Source organism: Desmodus rotundus, chromosome 4 (genome assembly GCF_022682495.2).
Source record: "Desmodus rotundus isolate HL8 chromosome 4, HLdesRot8A.1, whole genome shotgun sequence".
Taxonomy (NCBI): domain Eukaryota; kingdom Metazoa; phylum Chordata; class Mammalia; order Chiroptera; family Phyllostomidae; genus Desmodus; species Desmodus rotundus.
This window is the reverse complement of record NC_071390.1, coordinates 95,055,076-95,075,547: the sequence shown is the minus strand read 5'-3', so window position 1 is coordinate 95,075,547 and position 20,472 is coordinate 95,055,076. Positions and strand designations below refer to the sequence as shown.

General features: G+C 38.5%; 1 protein-coding gene and 1 pseudogene across 2 annotated transcripts in view; one reads left to right on the top strand and one right to left on the bottom strand.

Annotated features, from left to right (window-relative positions):
- The window catches only part of PPP3CA (protein phosphatase 3 catalytic subunit alpha), a 305,211-nt gene that overhangs the window by 34,732 nt on the left and 250,007 nt on the right, over positions 1-20,472 (top strand). The window lies entirely within an intron of this gene.
- The window catches only part of LOC112317677 (small ribosomal subunit protein eS6-like), a 56,254-nt pseudogene continuing 48,624 nt past the window's right edge, over positions 12,843-20,472 (bottom strand).

The window sequence follows — 20,472 nt, the reverse complement described above, 5'->3', positions numbered from 1 at the left end:
GGGCTGGGAGAGGTTTTTATATAAAACTCTCTGTTCCTTCTTCTGGGAAATAACTTCCTCTCACTAGTGTAAATGTTTTCATCTCATTGTGCTTATGTATAAAATTTCACATTTCAGCAAGTACACTTTAAACCAACAATGAAGTATTTTGTGAATATAGAATAATTTTTGAATAATACACTTTTTATGGAAAATAATTCTGAAATGTCACGCTCAAGGGGACTTTGGGAACATTCTGTATGTCAGGTGTCATGCAACCGAACTGCAGCTGGAGCGCACCACACGCACCCTACAAAGGTGACACAGACGCCAGGTTTCTGTGGGGCAGTTGCTGCCTCACAGGTTTGAAATCGAGGGTTACTTTGGCTCAGGTATAGTCATCTTGGAAGAAAACAAGTCTTTAAAATTCCATTTGCATAGCATGAACAGTTTTGAATGTGGAAAATACATTAAATTCTTGAGAAATAACTCTTAATTTCACATTCCAGGCCCAACTTTAGGCGTATGAATCTTTAAGAGCACAAATAGAAGTCCATGTAATGTGTACACATGAGTCATTACAAGATGTACTGTCGAGTTGTTTGGGACACACCCAATAATGAAAAGGCCAAAGAATGTATAAGATATAATTATGAAATTCTGCCTTGATTACTCAGTTATTGCGCTTTATCATTAATTATTTCTGGATAACAGATTCAGTAGACTCCTAGTAAGGATTCATACTTTGAAGTGGTGGTTGTGTCCTTTAATGAAACTGAACTTACCATAGAATTGGAGTATAAATAAGGACACACTTTAAAAGAAGTGTGTCCTTAAAAAAAGCAGTGAATGCTTCAGTTATAACCTCATTGGTTACTTTGGGCTGTGAAAAAACATCGAGCATATTTTTTGCTCCTAAGGAAGGCTTCACATACCAGGCACCTAGTGTCCAAGGCTTGGCCCGAAGGCACATCTGGTAGATTTAGGAATGTAAGAGAAAATTCCAACCAAAAAAGTTGACCGTGTTTTAACCTTTTTAACACTACCAGTTATAACTACATTTCATAATCAAGATAGTCACCATTTGTCACATAATTGAGGTAAGCCATTTGTTAGGAGAAAACTTTTTAGAGAGTTAGTTTGTCCATCTGCAGGCATTAACGTTGGACTTTAAAGAAGGTTCATTTTCAGTCGATAAGTCAGCTAACCATGGTGACCTATCTGGTTTCCTTGGTTTGTGCTGCCAAACTACATTCTCGGAATTGTTTTGCAGAGGTAAAAGCCCAGAAGCAGTGAAAATATGGGAGTTATTCATCCTCATTTCAACATATTCTGTGTTCAAATTCCCTGGGACCAGGAAAAGCAGAGCCGTGATCACGACGTTGACTGGAGTGAAAGTTTACAAGGCAGAACTCTACCCTCAGACGGTCTCGTTTTCCGTGCATGCCGGGTCATTTGTATAAATACAATATGCCAACAAAATCTGGTTTTCTTTGATTTAAAATGAAATTAGGGCAGTGATTTCTTTTAATTTCATTTCAGATTCTTCGAATGTACAGCAGGATCTAAGTGTAGCGTGCTTTGCTGGGAAAAATTATTTGGTAGTTTGGTAGAGCTAGCATACTGACAACACCAGTGCTTCAGAGAGGGGGAGAGGCGGTGGTGTGGTCACCGAGATCTTCAACAAGTGCTCGTGGAGGAGAGGTCAACCAGGAGGGAAAGAGCGCCGCCCTTGGCTCGCATTCCTGGTCCAGCTCTGAGACCTTGCAGTCATTGGTTTGGTCTTGCTTATCTGTGCCCTAATTCTCACATCTCAAACTAAAGGAGACGATAATAGCAAAACAAAAAAAGAAATGAGAGTACAACTTTCACAAAATAAGCAGTCTATATAAAATAAAGGAGTTGGATTGGTACATCAACTTCAGAATGACAGTAAAATTTAGAGCAAGGAGAAAAGTCTGAGCTCAGCTTGTTTACTTTCTGATTTGCTTTTGCTGAACATTTTTTTCTTTCAGGTCAGAATAGGAGCCTTTTTGTGTTCTCTTTATTCTGAGAAGTGAGGATGGTAGTGGGTATACAGCCCATATTTGTTTATTTTTTATGGCGTTCATATGTCAGTTATCATTGTTGGTTTCTTAGTTTCACACTCATTTTGGCTTTACCTCCAAAGTTGGCTGAAATTGAGCGCTTGCAATTTGTGGCTTTCTGAGAGGGAACCTCTGTGGTCAGGTGGAGGAGGCAGGCCACATTCCAACATTGGAGTGGTAGGTGTTCCAGACAGAGCACTGATTCTGGAGTGAGTTAGGGTGCGGGGTGAAAGTTGGCTACTTATTCAAGCCACACCTGAAGCAGTGTATTTTAAACAGGAAAGTGCCGCTCTAATTAGCTAGCCCAATATGCAATTAGATTAATGACAGCTAACTGATTTAGAAACCTCTTCCAGGGTGAGCTAACCAAACAAGAGGTGTTTCATGGATGTGACAAAGAGCTAATTTTCCTGCATTAAGGAATTTGTAATTTTACCTCTCGTAGTTGTTGTGAATGCCTCAACACCTTATGAAAGTAACGCACATTCTCTTTCTCTTTTTTGGGAGGCAGTGCTAAAACTTTTTCCTTGGAAACAACTGTTCTCTTGGGAAAAAAAAAATCTATCACTTAAATTTACTTGTCCAGTAACCCTGGGCTCTCAAAACGTTGTATAAAGCTTTGAAATTAACTAGTTTAATTGGTAGTGAAGTTCTCAGGTTCTGAAGGTGGATGTATTTCCATCTTTTAAGACTGACTGACTATATGATCATTTTTGTGAACTCTGAAAAACACTTGGAAAACTATATGGTTGTTAGGGCAGGTATGTTTCATGACTGGTAGATGCCAGGAGAAGATATGTGTAAAAGTTAAAAACTATCATCATTGATTTTTTTCTAAACCCCTCCAAACCTTTGATAAACTTTTGTTTGGTGCTTTTGAAGTAGGAAAATTATGACAAATGATTTTACTCTGAAATTGTACTTGAATAGAAGTTTTTGAATTTTATTTTATCCTCTCAAAAGAATACAGTTATCTTTTACCTTTTATATGAAAAAAGGATGATTGTTATCATTTTTCCTTCATACTTGTACTTTAAAAGAAGCATATTCTAGGCTTTCTCATCAGTTAGCCTGGCCTCAAATTAAATCATGGAAACAGATCATTATAATTCAAGTTTTCAGTACTTGTTGATTACTTAGAAAACTTCAATTATGATTAAAAGTAGCCATTTAAATTCATTTCACATTTTTTTTCTGAGGTGTGAAACATACTATTTCCATAAACCTTAATTTAGAAAGTATTCTTTATTTCTTTTGATCACCTCTTAAAAATATGACTAAAATTGGTAGAGGATGAATAAAGAATAATAATACCTTTTGCAGACTCAAACAGTTCAGTTTTCAAATGGGACCTTCAAGGTTCACAGGCGCAAAAGTCACTGCAAGGCAGTCAAGCTGCCTGAAAGCCAGGCAGTTTTTCTGTTCAGATGCCGCGGAACCTTTTTAGCCATTCCAAACTACTGGCATCATTTGCTCTGATTTCAGATAAGCAAAATAAAGTAAACAAACTCCTGCCCATGTGGAAACTGGTTCTGCTGTCTTCTGTTCTAACTCTGCAAAGCCTGAATATCTCCCCAGTATCTTTGAATGGGGCTCATTGTTTATTTATTGTGCTTTTCACAAGTGCTTGTAACTTCACCCTTGTTTTACTAATAGCTTTCTTCTAAAGTGGGTTGACATTTCAGTTAATTTTCAATGGCCTCAATGTTTTTTCTTAAATTGGGCCAGACCAATGGGCCTATTTAAAGTTAGACAGCCTCATATAAATTGTAGCATATAAAAATAAGGAACGTTTATTAGAGGTTTTTGAATTTGTTTTCCTATTTAAAAACTGTAAGGTCAAAGATAAATTTTTATTTCATATTCTTTAATTACTTGTGTTGGCAAATTAAATAAATGGGTATAGAGTTTAGAACTTGTGGAAGCTGTAAGTTTTTATGTTAAAACCTATTAGGTTATGGAAATATATTTTATTTTTAAATATAATACTGTTTAAAATCTCACATGAGGAGTTTAGATTAGATTGATCAATGACTTCCTTATCTAGATGAGAAAGTTGAACATCCTATACAACATTCTGTGTTTAGATTTTTATTGCATTAATTTTAAAAACCATAAGTGAAAGCTTTTTTGTCTATAGAAATTAAAAATGAAACTGCAGGAGAATGTTGTCCTTATACCAAAAATTAAAATACAAATTACAGTGCATTATTGGCGCAGAAATGGGCGCCAATAAGCAAAGCCCGGAAACAGGTTCTAGTACATAGTGAAATGAATTAAGTAATAAAATAATATTTTAATTAAATAGAAAAGGCATGGATTATTAAAAGACTAAATGGCATAGCTTTTAACCTTATTTGATATCATAAACACAGATACCAAATATATTAACAACAAAATAAAGCTAAAAAACAACTTAAGTGAAAACTACTAGGAGAAAACAATATTAGTAAAATGTCCTGCTGAAGGTGGCCCTCATAAGCTTGCTAAGAAACTGACTCATAATGCAAAAATTGCAGGTTTGGTTATATAAAGTAAAATATTCTTATTCGCAAATGACAGCATAAACAAAGGCAGAAAAATACTTACAAAAATATGGTAGACAAATTCACATGCTGTGTAAAGGGCTTCCATGCACTGATAAGAGAAAGCATATGAAGAGTAGGTGAGATGCAGACGCGGCCAGTGAAGATTCATCAGTGCACCCAAGCCCTTGAGGGCCAGGATAACACAAATGAAAATGTTAAGTGTCGTGTGTATCTCTTCAGACTGGTTAATTTACAAGGGCTTAACATGGCTAATGTTAATAAGGTTATGGAGTAATTGATGTTTTTGTATTCTGTCGATAAGAGTGTGAATTTTTTACACCTAACATGTACATCGCAGTGGTCCTGTCCTTGTTAGAACCCACCCTACGGAAAGTAACAGTACGTACGGATAGAGTACAGGGACGTCTATTGTTTGTGACCTACATGTTGTTAATATAACTTGATTGTTAAAAAATGTATTTTATCAATTAAAAAATCAGTGACAACATTTTGAACCAAATATGGTACATTTAAAGTATGGAATATAATATGGTCATATTAAAAGTAATTGGTACATATCTCTCCGCTTGGAAAAGTGTACATGATATTTTTGAGTGAACAAAGGAAATTGCAGGTTTTTGTGTATACATAAATATATGATCATGTATTATATATCTTTTGGTAATAAAAATTATTCTGTAAAATGAATACATTTACACATTTTAGTGTACACATAGTCAAAATATGGGTATTTTTTTAGGGTGGGTCAGTGTTAGATCGTTGGAGAGGTAGAGGTAAAAGAAATATGAGCCTTTATTAACATTTGTAATTTTAGTAGTACCAGTAAACTTTTAAATAGATATTTTGACCATTTTACTTTCAGAAAATGTTATTTTGAAACAAGTCAGAATTACACATCTTATGAACAAATTATTACTGACTTTAGAGGCAAATATACAGAACTATAGGTTCTGCCCTGAAGCTCCCTTCTCATTCTGGCATGTTCACAGGGGAGAGTGAAGCCCTGCCTGATTATGAAATGTCCTTCCGGGGTTCTTAACAAAGGGGTGGGATTCGAAGTAGGTGTAGCTTTGAGTAACACCCAAACAAAATTTAATGGCCACTCCCCATTCTTAAGTGAGACATAAGTTTGGCCCTAAACTTTTCCACTTGATTCCTGCATGCAGTTTACAATTCTGCCTTAGAGCGATCCAGGAGGCTCCTACTGCCTTACTTCTAAAAGGCAGTGGCTGGGAGAGAGCCAGGAACTTTTGACGAGTCATGTGAGGCTCTGCCTTGCTGACAAAGGGTCAGATTACTCTCATGGCTCTGAGACTCAACTTCTCTTTTTGTCAAATGGGCATGATAATATTGAGAATTAACTGGTTAGTACTTTCATGTTCTTTGGAGTTCTGTATAAAAAAAAGTATGGTAATGATAGAGATGGCACATTCTGTTAATTATCTTCCTGTTAGTTTCTATAATAAACTGCCATGCAGATCAAGAATTATTTATTACTCTGTGGTAACATGCTAACTTAGAAAAGTTTGTCCTTGCCTATATGGTGTTATGTAGTACTAAGATGCTTGGAATAATACTTCATTGCAACTTGCCCTTCTCATAGTGTAAGTAAGGGCCAGAGGGGCCTGGAACATGAGGCTGCTACTACATTTTAAAGACGCTCAAATGACGTTGAATCCCTTGTCCATGGTTACATAGCTGGTTAATGACAGAGCTGAGAGCATGCTGGGAAGTATTTCTGGCATAAATGAATTCATAGAGTCATCTCTTTACTTTCAGTATGGGGCTTTTTCTATAGTACTTCTACATTTTACTTAATAGTTCCTTATTATCATACCTGTAACAAACATTATTCAGAAGTCTAGGTAATCTCTACCAGGTAGATTCTACTCTAAAACAAGGTGTACCCTTTTAAAAGCTGGGTAGCTTTGCTTTCCTTTTTTCCTTTCAAAACTGAAATTTCTTTGGGATATTCTCTAAGCTTTATTAAATGGATGACTTGTAGAAAACATGTATAAGTAATTTACTTAATTGCATATTTTTTTTAATAGGACCATTATTTGCTGGGTTTCTTTGAGCTCATATGTGATTTAAACATACCCAAACTCACATACACACACATTTAAATATATAAGAATTTTAATAAATTAATCATGTTATTTGGAGTAAGCATCATATCATTAAATATGAAAAAAACAGTAAAAGGTAACTTAAAATACATAAACCACCCTTTAAAAACCTAAACAGGATTACTTTTCCTAGAATTGAACATGGTGGTTGCATTACTTGGATGAAAAATGATCAAGAGAATTGGGTGAGTTACACACTAATTTCATTGGACATATTTGAGTTGGGGGCTAATGTATAACAATCAGAGAGTATCCTGTTGTTTTTGATATTAAATGAGTTGAATGTTTTAGTCCCAATAAATTTTGGACATTTGGAGGTGTGAGTGCTTGCTTTATGTTGTGTCTGTGTGTGTGTGTTTAGTTATATGTTACATATTTTATAAACAAATTTATATAAATATAAATTTATAGATAAGGGTTTACATAAATATGTTTCTGTGCTGGTATTTAAAATGATTCTGTTTATGATGAGTGATGATGACTTCTGTTAAGGACCTTTGAAATGGTTTAAATTAAGATCCTATGTATTAAATGATTTTCTAACATTGAGATAATTTGTTTAATGTTTTCCCCCCTTATTCTATCTTTAAACCATCAAATTACCTATGAATAGTTATAGAAACAATGATACTCTTAGTATGGAGAGAACTCAGAATTACTCAGAGTCTCTTAACTTTTGGGGAGGCAGATAGACAGTACAGTCTCGAGTAACATTTAAGACCTCACGTGAAATACTATCTTATGTGGCATAAAGGAACTTTAAAAATTAACTTAAAAAGTAATGAAAATATTTCATCGCTGTGGTAAGACTAATTCCCTAGGAGACTGTCATCACAGTTTATGCTTTTGATCTGATTTATTCCCTTTGTGTGTCGGGAAAAACCTAAGCCAAGGTGTGTGACTTTGTCAGTCTTCGATCCCAGTGGGTTTTCTGGTGAACCGTGTTTTATAATGTTACCGTAACTCACATCTTCTGGGTACACAGTATTTATATGAGTAGTTTGACTTGACAGCTTGAAATATTTAATGTGTAGGTGCACTAATCTTAGCTTCTGTTAAATAAGGTTGGTAACATTTTAGATTATTTGTCCTTATGGTTCAAATCATGTGTCTCTCTGAAATAGCAGTCAGCACATTACTTTTCTCCCTCCTCCTTGGGAGACTGTGTTCCTGGAGGGCAAATACCGTTATCTTAGTTACACTTACAAACCTAGTGGCAAGCACAGAGCTTGGCACATAGAGAAACAGTGGCACCTCCGTACTCGTTGTTAATTCGTCCCAGAACTTGCGACAAGTGCCGAAACCAATGAATACCGAACGACTTTTTCAAGCAGTGAGTAATGAAGCACTTTCTCTTGCTGGGCGGTGTCGTAACTCATACAAGTTCTAGCAAGTGTGATGAGTGCTGAGCAAGTGGCGAGTGCGAAATCATTTTTTTCTCATCAAAATGCAACGAGTATAGGGTTTGACGAGGACCAAGGTATGACAGTATATGTACATAAAGATAAAATATAGACATAGGTATTCCATAAAAGTGTTAAAAGAATGCCCTTTAAAGTAACCTCAGGGGGTGTGCGGGATGCCTGTTCTTAATGGTAAAGGAGACGCTTACAACCTGATGAAAATAAGTTGGACTTTTTTCTAATAGAAATTATAAATCATTGACTCAGTATCACTTACATACACTTACTCCATGCTTGTTAACAATGGGGTAGCAAGTCTCTGTCCTCTAGCATTTCACAGACATAGAAGACAAAACTATAAAATTCTGATAGGTAAAGTTAATTTTAAAAATGATCCCTGCTAGATGTATGGAAGGACAAGCCAGTCACCGGCTTGGAAGGACAGCCAGCTATTGGGTGATTTTGAACAAAGTTTTCTTTGCATCAGTTCAGTTTAGAAGGGATTAGGAGACTCTGTGGTGCTGAGTGACTTTGGTTTGCACCTTAGGGACTCTTGAGCTTGTTTGGGGGTCACCTTTCTGTAATGTTGGCGTGGAAGATGTGTGATCTGCTGCTTGTGCTGATTCTAAGATCCATAGGGGAAAAGCCAGAATCCTAGCTTTCTGGAACTGAGAGGAACCTCAGGAGTCATTCATTGGAACTGGCTTGTCGCCGCTGAGAAAACCCAGCAGGGATTTGCCCTGCACACAATGAAGTGTGAGCAGAGCCAGTTCCTTTAAGAGCTGGTTCTCTGACTCCTGGTCATACTGCTTAGCATCGGCAGTGTGCTTTCACTACTGACGTGCTGGCGATACAAGGAAAAAACAGCTGAACTATTCAAACGGAAGGAACTTTAATCACAACATTGTGATGAGGCAAGAAAAACCAATCGAGCAAAGCTACCTTCATGATTGTACTTAAGAATGCCTGAAGCAATATGCAGCAGACCTTCCTTATCTAAGACTTAGGGAAGGGGATCCTCTTTGCCCTTACCAATATTCCTGCACAAAAGAACAGGGGAAAAATTCCTGTAGAGGCTCCTGTCATGGTGGGTTATATTCAGATTTTCTGCTACCATCTGATTATGAGGGTGGGGGCTATGGCCTTTCCCAGGGTTCATCATCCATGCGTTCCCCTTTCTGGTAACGGAGGCAATTGGCGGTATTCCGTCTGCATAGTCAGACTGTATGGCTTTTAAAAGACTGTGGGCCGGCTTCAATCAACTTATGTCGGTCTGCTGATGTTATCCTCACTAAGCAGTGACCTGTATTACAAAGCCAATTCATGATGTCCATATAGTAATAACTTTGGATGCGGTAAGTAAGTGTGATGATGATTAATTTTACTTCATGCCTTTTGAAATGGAAGCTTATAGTTCCTCTTAAACTTACTATGTATTAGGCACTGTGCTAAAATATATACTATTTGTTATCTTGAATAAATCCCATTGAAACTCTAAAAGAAATAGATTAGAGAAGATTAGGAAGGCACAGGGAACTTGTTACTTGCCAGTGTCATTGACAGAAGGCAACCAAACTTGATTACAAAGAATACACAACATAAGAAAACAAGGAAGGCAGCAATGTATAATATTCCTTGTTTTGTCATTATGAGGTCTGCCCAGAAAGAGTCCAGCCATGTAATATGAAAAGTAGAGGCATTTATTGAAGAAGATACAAGATACAAGAAACAGTGTACATAGGACAATGACACCTCAGTCCCCTTCAAAGTAGGCACCTTGGGACCTCACACAGTTCTCCCAGCGTCTCTTCCACTGTTCAAAACACTTTGCAAAATCCTTTGTTGGAATTGCCATCAGCTGCCCAGTTGTATTTTCCTGAATCTCATCGACAGTCTGAAATCTCTTCCCTTTCAAAGGTGATTTTAGTTTTGGGAAGAGCCAGAAGTCGTTAGGGAGCCCATTCTGGTTCACTGCCTGTGGTTTGAATCAAGTCATTAGCAACTGCAGCACGATGTTCCTTCTGCTCTGGCAGCAGAAGTTGCGGAACGAGTTTTGCCATGACACTTTTCATGCTGAGATCCTGCATCAATATCTGGGACACAGTTTTTGGAATCCCCAGATCAGCTTCTAGTTCTCGCACTGTCAGTTGCTGATCTTTGTTGATTGCAATCCATGCACGTTCAACTTTCTCAGGTGTTGTGCTTGTTGCAGGCCTTCCAGAACATGGATCACTTTCAACAGATTCTCGGCCATCGTCGAAACATTTGTGCCATACTCTTATTTGCACTGCACTCACTGCATCGTCTCCGAAAGCCTTCTGAATCATCCAGATAATTTCCACGGAGGAATGTTCAAGCTTAACACAATTTGATGCAGATTCATTGCTCTACTTGCTCAGTCATTTTGAATGTGATGGACACGTAGTACACGTGCTTACTCCCCACTGACTAGTACAGTGAAGTCATCATTGTTCACACATGTGCATTTCAGTCCACTCTCCTTGGCTGCCGGGTTACATAGATGTCATGCAAACCGTTCTCATTATATTAACAATGGCTGGACTTTTTCCAGACGGACCTCATTTATCATCACCTCTGATGTGAACCTTGTAAGTTCCTAGAATGATACTGTGTTTAATTGCGCAAATAGTAAAATTTTTCTAAAGAAGCTCTGGATGTTTTAAATATATTGTTATTTCATGTATTCTTATTTAACTTAAAATATTTTCAATGTGATTTGACTGCAGACTTGTTATAGACGGGACCATTAAGGACACATTAAATGACTTACCAGTGTTTCAATATGAGTTACTGACTAACTTCAGCTATAATTTTAAATCTAACTTTTAGGTATATGATTGTTTATCAGTGGTACTCACCTATGCATAAATGTAAGTTTTTGCCTATGTCTGAAATAATAAACTTTAGAAAAGCTGTCTTTCATTTTTTTAAAATGTCATTTGGAAAAAGAAACAGTAAATTGGTAGAAACCCTCAGGAAAGTAAGCCTGTAACTAAAATCCTTAAATATTATAAAATGAGCCCTGGCTGGTGTGGCTCAGTGGTTGAGTGCCGGCCTGCTAACCAAAGGGTCTTGAGTTTGATTCCCAGTCAGGGCACATGCCTGAGTTGCAGGCCAGGTCCCCTGTAGGGGGTGTGCAAGAGGCAACCACACATTGATGTTTCTCTCCTTCCCTTTCTGCCTTCCCCTCTCTCTAAAAATAAATAAGTCTTTAAAAAAATATTATAAAATGAAATAGTCTCCAGAATATATAGGAGTGATAGGGACATATGGGATTCCATCTTTAAAAAGAGAATACATATACTCTACTTACCTCCTGATTATTTTTGAAGAGTTTAACTTAAGGCAAAAAAAGAAGGTGAGCTGGTTTACTACAACCTGTAATGTAATGAATATAGTTCATTCATCTTCCTCTTACTCCTCCTTAGCTTTCTTACATTGCTGTTAGTGAGCAGTGCAGTGAACAAAAGTAGGCGCTGGGAGAAATGTGGCCTGTTAGACTCTAGGTGAATAATGCACTTAAAAAGATACACGTATATAATGCCTGTATTTAATTGTGGAAACAAATACCTTAGCCTATTGATAATGGTTAACTGTATCTTTTACTGTGAATGAGACACAATAAGAATCTTAAATTATTTAAAGTTTACTTTAATTGCAATCAGTTAAATTTATTTGAGAAAAGTACCCACTTTAACAAGGTTGGTAATTCTTAACGAAGTTTGGAAATACCTCTCATGCTACCACATAAAAATATCTTTAAAATGCATAATATTAGTTTTTTAAGCTTAAATAGTCAGTGTGGTTCTCCTTTTGGCACATTTTGCTTAAAAGACATAATATTCCTTTAGAAATAAAAAAAATAACTTCGCTTCTGTTCAATCTGTTACAAAGAAAAAATGGGAAGGCACCATTCTTCAGGCCTTACAATTGCAAAGAAGTTTATGTAAAGTTCATACGATGTTGTATTTGGTCCATCAGAAAGCTGAAGATCCCCCTCTCTAGTGTTCGACTTGCAGAGTCTGAGTGATTTTTCTTTTTTCACTTTCCCCTGGTATTTAGAACTCCAGTTAAGAGGACTCATGGACATAGATGGGAACATCTTTAAATTATTACAGTAGATTATGGCTACATGGCAAAAAGTTATTTGTAGATTTTCTAATTATCTGGTTAATTTAATTAGTGTTGACTGCAAAAAGCTATAATTTAGACTTTTCCCAAAGAGAAAAGTTTGAAACAAAGTAATCATATCAAAACAGTTGCCAAGTTTCCATTCTGTTTTTTTCTATCTAGATGTGGTCTTAAGTCATAAGATCTGCAATGAGATTCTGAATAAGGGTGTCCAGTTTTCCAAAAGGAAAGTTCTAGAAATGTTCAGGAAATGTTACTTAGAATTCCATAATAATCTTAGAACATGTATGTGCTCATGTTTAATTTGTCTGTTTATTCATAAAGTGTTTTAAACCAACAAATGAGTGAATATTCTTTTATATAAGTAGCTCTTTCCCTTATGTAATTGCCTGTTGGCAGCAAACCCTACCTTATGTACAGTGGTCGTTTGGTGTCCTGAGACCCCAGATTGTTAAATTACTTTAATGTGTAATGTTATTCCCCTAGTAGTTTCCAGTGGGGTAGGGGTGGGGGCGGGTAGTGGCAGTGTCTGGAGATATTTTTGTGGTCATAACTAGGGGTAGGGCTCAGGTACTCGTATCTGTCTAGTGAGTAGAGGCCAGGGATGCTACTGACCAGCCCACAGGACACAGGACAGCCCCCTCCAGTAAAGGATTATTTAGCCCACAACGTTAGTAGTGCTGAGGTTGAGAAACCCTACTCTAGATGGAAGGAACTGTCTTTCTTTCTCTCTTGCCATACATAATGTATTTAGTTTTTTCATTATTAAAATGTCCTGAAATATACTCTTAGAAAATGGTAGTATTAGAGACTAAAATTTAGCCCCTAATGAAATACTTGAAGTTAGCTACATATAGGCCATAAAATTATAGCATCTAGTAGACATTTGGATATAAAATTATAGTGCTGAAGTACACCTGAAAAAATGGTAGCGATTTGGTAAAATTTGGTATGTATCCAACACAACATATTGCTAAGGCTGGAAGGGGCCTTAATGGTTATCTGATTTGATGGTTCATAACTGAGGTGATGTGTTGATAGGCATCAGTGCTTTGAAATTACTTGAGGAGATGCCTTCCTCAAAAAAAGTTCTTAGAGGCCCACTCTCATCAGTGCTTTTTATAAGTGGACCTGATGACCTTACTCCTATTCCCACTCCTTTTCCTCTCTGAGAGCCACTGCTTTCTCTACTCCTTGTGACGTGGTGTCTCAAAGATGCTTGCTTCCTGTAGGTAGCAGGTACCACAGTTAATTAGTAACTGCTGAACTTAAAAAAAACAGGTCATTCTTTCCTTATTTGCTTTTTTTTAAATCTTTTTTATTTGTTACTCTTAGAAAATCTCATTTTTTACTGGATCAGACTTAGAGGTAGAATCCAGTAAAATCTACAGCCTACATCGCTTGGCAGTCTGTTCCTGGCATTTCTCTTTGGCCTCTTTCATTCTTTTATCCAAAAGCTTAGCATATTCTGTGGACTCTTCCTTATTTTTCTTAGTATGTTGTTTCTGTAGAGAAATACACCAGCGTTTGTGTTGCAGGACACGTAGAGTAAGAAGACGCTGGATCTTGGATGCTTTGCCCTAGGTTTCTTGCCTTCCTTGTTTAGGGGCTTTCTCACAACATATTGGCGGACATCATCTTCTTCAGAGAGATTATAAAGTTTGTGGATTCTGCCAGCTCTTTTGGGCCCCAGGCAACAAGGCACAGTAGTATCAGTGAGACCAGGAGTATCTTTCTCCCCTTTTTTACAATGTCCAAGTGGGGAGCACAAATTGGCATCCACAATGCAACCCTGAACAGATTGCACTTTCTCTCTTTGGTCCTCCTTGGTCTGTAACAGGAATGCCCCTTACTCAGCAGCAGGTGGACAAGGCGATGGGTCAAGACACCCTGCTTCATGGGGAAACCTTGTTTGTCATTCCCACCACTGATTTGAACCACATAGCCCTTCCACTCTCCACCCAGAGCATCAACAGCAACTGCTGTGGCCATACGCTTCACATAAAAGGTACAAAGTTTGTGTTCATTGTCCCTTTCAATGAGTTTCTGGCAACCAGTGGCTGGGAAAGAGATGTTCAGCTTTCCCTTGAAGCAGCAGATCGCCTCCGAGGCACCACAAAAGAGATAGCCCTATTGCTTTAGTAGGCTTGCTTTCAAAATACTGAAATACCGATTTTCCTGTCTATGTAAGTTCATTCTCCTTACACTTACAGAATGCCCCTAGGTGTCTGGCAGACCCAGTGCCAGCAGTTGATACAGATACAGTCCTAGCCCTCATGGAGCAGAACACAGACCAAATAAAACAAATAAGCAAATGCAATAAAAGGAAATCTGTAGGAATAATTAACAAACAGGAATAAAAAAATTGAAAGGGACCTAGCAATTGCTTGGATTATCTGAGACCCAAGGAGTCAAAGTGACTTGCCCAAGGTCACCTAATTACATGCCAAGGTGGAGATGGAAGGGGGGGCAAGGACCTTTGGACATAGCTCTGCTCTGCCACTCCATGCTCACAGACGTGCAGGTTGGGAACAGGAGCATCCTGTAGCTCCGGAAAAATACAAGGGTGTGTACTGGGGTAGGAGCAGGTACTGCAAAGAGAAAGTGGCCAGCACTCCTTCCTTTCTTAAGAGGACACAGCCATCCATGGGGTGGTTGGTATCCCATGGAGGTCTGAAAAGTGAAGATTTTGTGAGCTCTTTTCAGCCCTTGTGTCAGGCTCTGGGCAGTCCATAGCTGCCCGAACTGTCATTTGGAAAAGGGGGGAAGGTGGAAAAGGGACTGGAGCCGTGAAAGAAGGGAGGAGAACACAGCGTGCCGGTGGGGTGACAGTAGGGAAAAGATGAGCCCATTTCCTGCCCCAGCTTTGGACGGCACTTGCCCGCGGGCTGCACCGTGAACATGGCTTTTGTTTCTCGGCCCCCTTCCCGTAGCCGACTAAACCTGTAATGCACCAAACTTTTAATACAACGTTTTGAAATAGTGGATTAGATTTGGGTAATATGGCTAGCAAGTTTGATTTATCAGACATATAAATCATAGCCTTTAAATGACCACATAGATTTGGGAAAAGATTAATCTATATTTAAATTTGTGATATGATACATGAGATTTTCATATGGAAATACATTTTAATAAAACTAGATTCATTATTCACCATATGATAAAAACAGTTTTTCTCCTTTGAACCACATAGCTTTTAGGAATTCAGAAAATTTTTTTCAGGAACATACTGTGCTCTCCCCCTGCCACTCCCTACTGCTGTGTGTTCTTTTTTTTTTTTTTTTAGTTAATTGTTGTTTGCTGTGTCTTAAGGACTAAAAGCTCTACTTCCTTCCACCTGGTTCATTATTATTTTCAATTTTTTTTCTAAATTGGTCAAGGAGTATTGTGGCTTTGGAAATTCTCTGATTCATTGCCACGGCACAGTGGCTTCGGAATATAGCGCTCAAAAGTGAAACTCTCTAGAATAATGGTCTCTTTGGCCCCTGGGAGAGCGGGTTAGATCAAAGCAGAAAGTTATTTTGATCCACAAAGAAGAGGCTGATTCTGAGGTCACATGTCTGTCCTGATGGAGTTAAGGATGAGCAGTCTGATAAGCTTTCAGCTGTCAAAACAGATAAGGTAAAATTAGGAGTTTGTCAAAAAGCCATGGAACTTAACTAGGACTACAAATAACATCTATGGCTCTCAAAGTTTGAGTACAAAACGCCCATATTTGAATTTAATAGACATTTATTGGAATTTTATTGTTTATTATATGCTAGAAAGTTGGGAAATATGAACGAATTGGACATAGTTCCGGCCCACAAGGACCTAAAACCTTGTAGGGAAGAGAAACTCTGGTATTGGGGGCCCTGTGTATACAAGACAATACCGTCAGTGGGTGCAGAGGAGGCGAGGGAAGTGGCGGGCCGTCTAAAGACTTGTTTATCACCGTACCCTTCGCACTGCCATTGCCTCCTACACGTCATCCTGGTCATTAGCCCGCATTCGCTTTTGCAACTATTCTTCAGGTGGTGGTTCCTTTCCTTTCCGGAATGTCCTTGAGAAGGGCTGCGCCTTATTAGTCTTACTCTTGCGGTCTGTCAGTGCCTCACCCGCTGAGCACATTCGATCTCATGACTGACGGACTGAGGAATGGATTAATGGGCGAAATGCTGTGACAGAGGTGGGGGAGTAGGGTATGGGTATGGACTGGTAGAAAGTTGAGGCTGGGAGTGGAAGGGAGGTAGGGGAATACTCCACACCTGCACAAGGTCATACTGAGAACGCGATGTGCTGGGAAGACGGTTTGTGTCAGATTTATACAATAGTGGAATGCATGTTGGCCTTTAGGTCGCAAGCACTAGGAAATGAGGTTCAGAGTGGATTGAACAACACCACAAGAGCAACTCTTAACTTTTCCAAATGAGGAAATGGCCCCAAGAGAACTCCCATGAGTGAAAGCAAAGCAGGAAGTTGTTTTTGCCCCACACAGAAGAGCTAATTTAGTTAGTCTTCCTAAGTAACTGAATTGAGTTACTGTTGTCCCAAGTAATTGAATAGACCAGTCAAGGGGCAAATCTTCATCCTTTGAACCAGACAATCAAACGATCATTTTGCTCTCTTGGGCTCTGCCTTCCTACCTATAATGGCTTTCTTCTCATGATTGCAAAAGGGCTGTAGTAGCTCCAAACCTCACATGGCTACAACACCAAATACCATGGAGCTAGCCGGTGCCAAAGTCTCCTGTATCTGAATGACTCTGATCTTGTTATCTGCACATCTGAGAACCAATCACTGTGTCCAGGGAGTCGGGAAAAGCGATTTGGCTTTGGTCGCTCTGGCTTTGTCCCAAGAGCCAGTATTTACCAGCTGCCTGCACGTTCTCTTTCAGGGGCTGCAGGTGGTTCCAGTTGCATGCCCACACCTCCACTCTCACCTTGGCCCTCTATGTTTTCTCCCTATTTTCTTTTTTTCCAGCGCACACATTACCTTCTAACACGCTGTCTGTTTCAGTGTTGTAGTAGATAGTCTCTCCTCGTGGGGATGCAGGCTTCAGCAGGGCACCAGTTTTTGACTGTTTTTGTCTCTGCTCCATCTCCTTGGCCCACTGTGTGTGTGCTCGATAAACGGTTGCTGGTATGAGTGGAATGGGAGAATGAAGAGACAGTGTCCTTACTTTCTAAGCTGAGATTCTTGTGGGGGAGGATATCTATTAAATAACTAAGTAAATAAGAGAATACCAGATAGTGATAGCATTGTTAAAAATAGGACACAGTGCTGGGGCAGCAGGTGCAGGAGGAGTGGTCTAGTTTGGTGGGAGCGTCCGCCTTGATTGTATGGCTGCTCACGGGAGAGGCAGGGGTTCCCAGAGGAGATCCCGAGACGGCAACAGCAAGTTGTCCAGCTGGCATGGAGATAACGACAATGTGGTCCTTGCAGGAGAGGTCTTATAGCTTCATCAAATTAGGAATACCCTTTAGAATTTCCACTATTTCCAAGATTTTCGCTATGTTCTCTGAACTTTTATTGACTTTTAACTGTGTGTCATTCATCTCTTTAAAAACTGTAGGTCACTTTTATCTTTCGTCTTGTTGGGTACGCTACTACTGGTATAAAGTATTGGTTATTCACACATGGGTGACACATTTCTGGTGTCCGGCTAACTTCCTCCCTAAATGCCTCCCTGTACCACCCCAGCGACATGATCTTAGGGCATGCAAGCCCATTTTAGTAGTGGTCTTCAACGTGATTAGGAAGGTAATTCATTCTCTCTCTCACACACACACACATACACAATCCCAGTGTTTCAAGTAATTTAGGTTATCCATGAGCGGCAGTTAACCGAACATTGGTACAATACTAGGAGCTAATGTTAAACTGAGTGTATACGAATCAAGTGATATTTGAATGAGACAGAATCATTTTATAAAAGTCATGTTATGTTCATAGAAGTCACAGTATGAGCTTATATTGGGAATAGGGAGAGACTTAGCATTGTGACGTGAAAGAAAAGTTTAGAAGTCCTGCATATAGTCATATATGCTTATATATACAAAAGAAGAAGTATGAAAAGTTACCCACCAAATTGTTAATAGAGCGCGCATCACAGAGAGGGTTTTAGGAGTTGGGAGACTAGCGATTTTGCCCTGCACCGTGGCAGACACATATTTGAAGTTTACCTAGAAGCATGGATCATTTAATTCGAAATGTGAAAAAAGTTAAGAGCATTTAAAAATTGACCTCAGAGTTGTCTCAGTACTGAAATCATTACTGGGTATTTTGTTCCACTTTACTACTCTTGATACTATAAATGGGTGAAAACATTTTTTAAAGCAATGAGACATTATAGTTACTGAAAAATTGTTTACAACCATTGACTCATTAGAAGAAATTATTCAACTGAGAAAGGGAGCTGTATTACATGAAGTTGCTCATCGCAGGCATGGCTACAGTGGGAGAGAAGAAATTGGAACCCCCGAAGGGGGCTAACAACAGAATAATGGAAGGCACAATTGCCCCAAATTGGAGTGATTCTACCTGAAGCCTATCCTGTGAGAAAGCAAGGTAGGAACAATCCAGCAAGTGCATAGCGTATTAAGTTTGTGGAATATTATGGAATTCTTAATGACACTATAACTACAAATACGTGGGCATATTGAAATGTTTATGATAAGTAAAAATGCATACTAGAAGGCGATAAGGGAGCCGTGATTGAAATTATGTGATTAATGTATAGTCTGATACAAAAAGATGAAGGGAATCTGCAAAAATGCATATTCTAGATTGGAGCTATTTTTGTTGTAATTTTAATTTATAAGTTTTTCTATATATAAGTCTTGCTATATATATGTATATGCACATATTTTTAGTAAAATTGGATTGACATTAAGTTTATAATGGTGGTTTATAGAAGATAGAATTCTCAGATTTTTTTTTTTAATTGAAACCAGCAGGCAGGTAAGAATTTTCCTTTTCTGTTGTCATGCACATTTGGGGAGTGACAGGTACTTGGTTATGACCCTCACTTTCAGGATTTCCTTCTTGCAGCTGAGTTGGGAGGAAATGCCTCGAATCAAAAAGTGGAAGGAGAGAGGGACCCAAGGCAGGCCTCTGTGACTGTGTCTGTGCGTTCCAGTGGGTTAAAACAGTGACTCAGCTAGGATTATTTCTGTCCTCAGAGCAGTGTGTAAACATTTTGGGGGGAAAAAAGCTAAAATGTTTAGACAGCTGCTTCCTTTATTTTTTTAAATATACAAATAATATTTTTACTACCTCACAGACATCATCATGCCTTTGTAACCAACATACTTTAGACTCCTGTAAACCCCTTAACTTTATTTCTGCTTTTGGTAGCAGTATTTTGATACCAATTCCTTTCTTCTTTTTCTAAAAAAATTATTGTCATCTATGAGTTTGTTAGACCTTAGGGTGACTGAAAATTGAGATAAGAGTAATAATTAGAGTAATTAATTTTAATTTTAGTATTCTGTATTGCAGCCTTGCCATTTTTTGGGGGGGGGTGGTTAGGTAGACGTTTTTTTTTTTGCCTCAGTAAAATAAATGGCTTTTATGTATAAACTAAGACATAAAAAAACCTAGATAATTAATGTCTTTTACTGTGACTCTGCAACACCAAATAATCTGCTTGTGGTTTTTCAGCCTAACATGTGGCCATTTTAGAGATTTGTTAATTTAACTGGTTGACATGGCACGAGCGGTTAATTCTATAGCTGCTTCAGGCAGAGCCTGAAGTTTCCAGCACCTCTTTTGTGTCGTGGGCCGTGTGAACTGCTGGCTGCACAATGTGCTTTGCTTCCCCTGGATTCCTGAGACTCCTATTTTTATAACAGATTCTACTTTGGTGGCTGGCGTGACTTCAGCCTGGCAGGGCAAAGGGCTTTCTTGAAGGTGACCATCTCCTTAACCTGTTTGGTTTCAACAGTCCCAGCAAGGAGGGGAAAAGGTGCAAGGCGGCCTTGGCTGGGCTGTTGGAAACTGTTACCATTTGCATTTTTTGAGATTGCATAGAACTTGTCACCAACCATCGATTAGCAGAATTAGTTTAACGTTTGTCTTTGGATGGATTTACTGTAAAACACATTTAGCCATTTTCCCCACATCAACTTATACAGGAAGGGGTGGGGGAATCAATAGACAACTAGCTACTATTCTGTTTCCTTTTTTA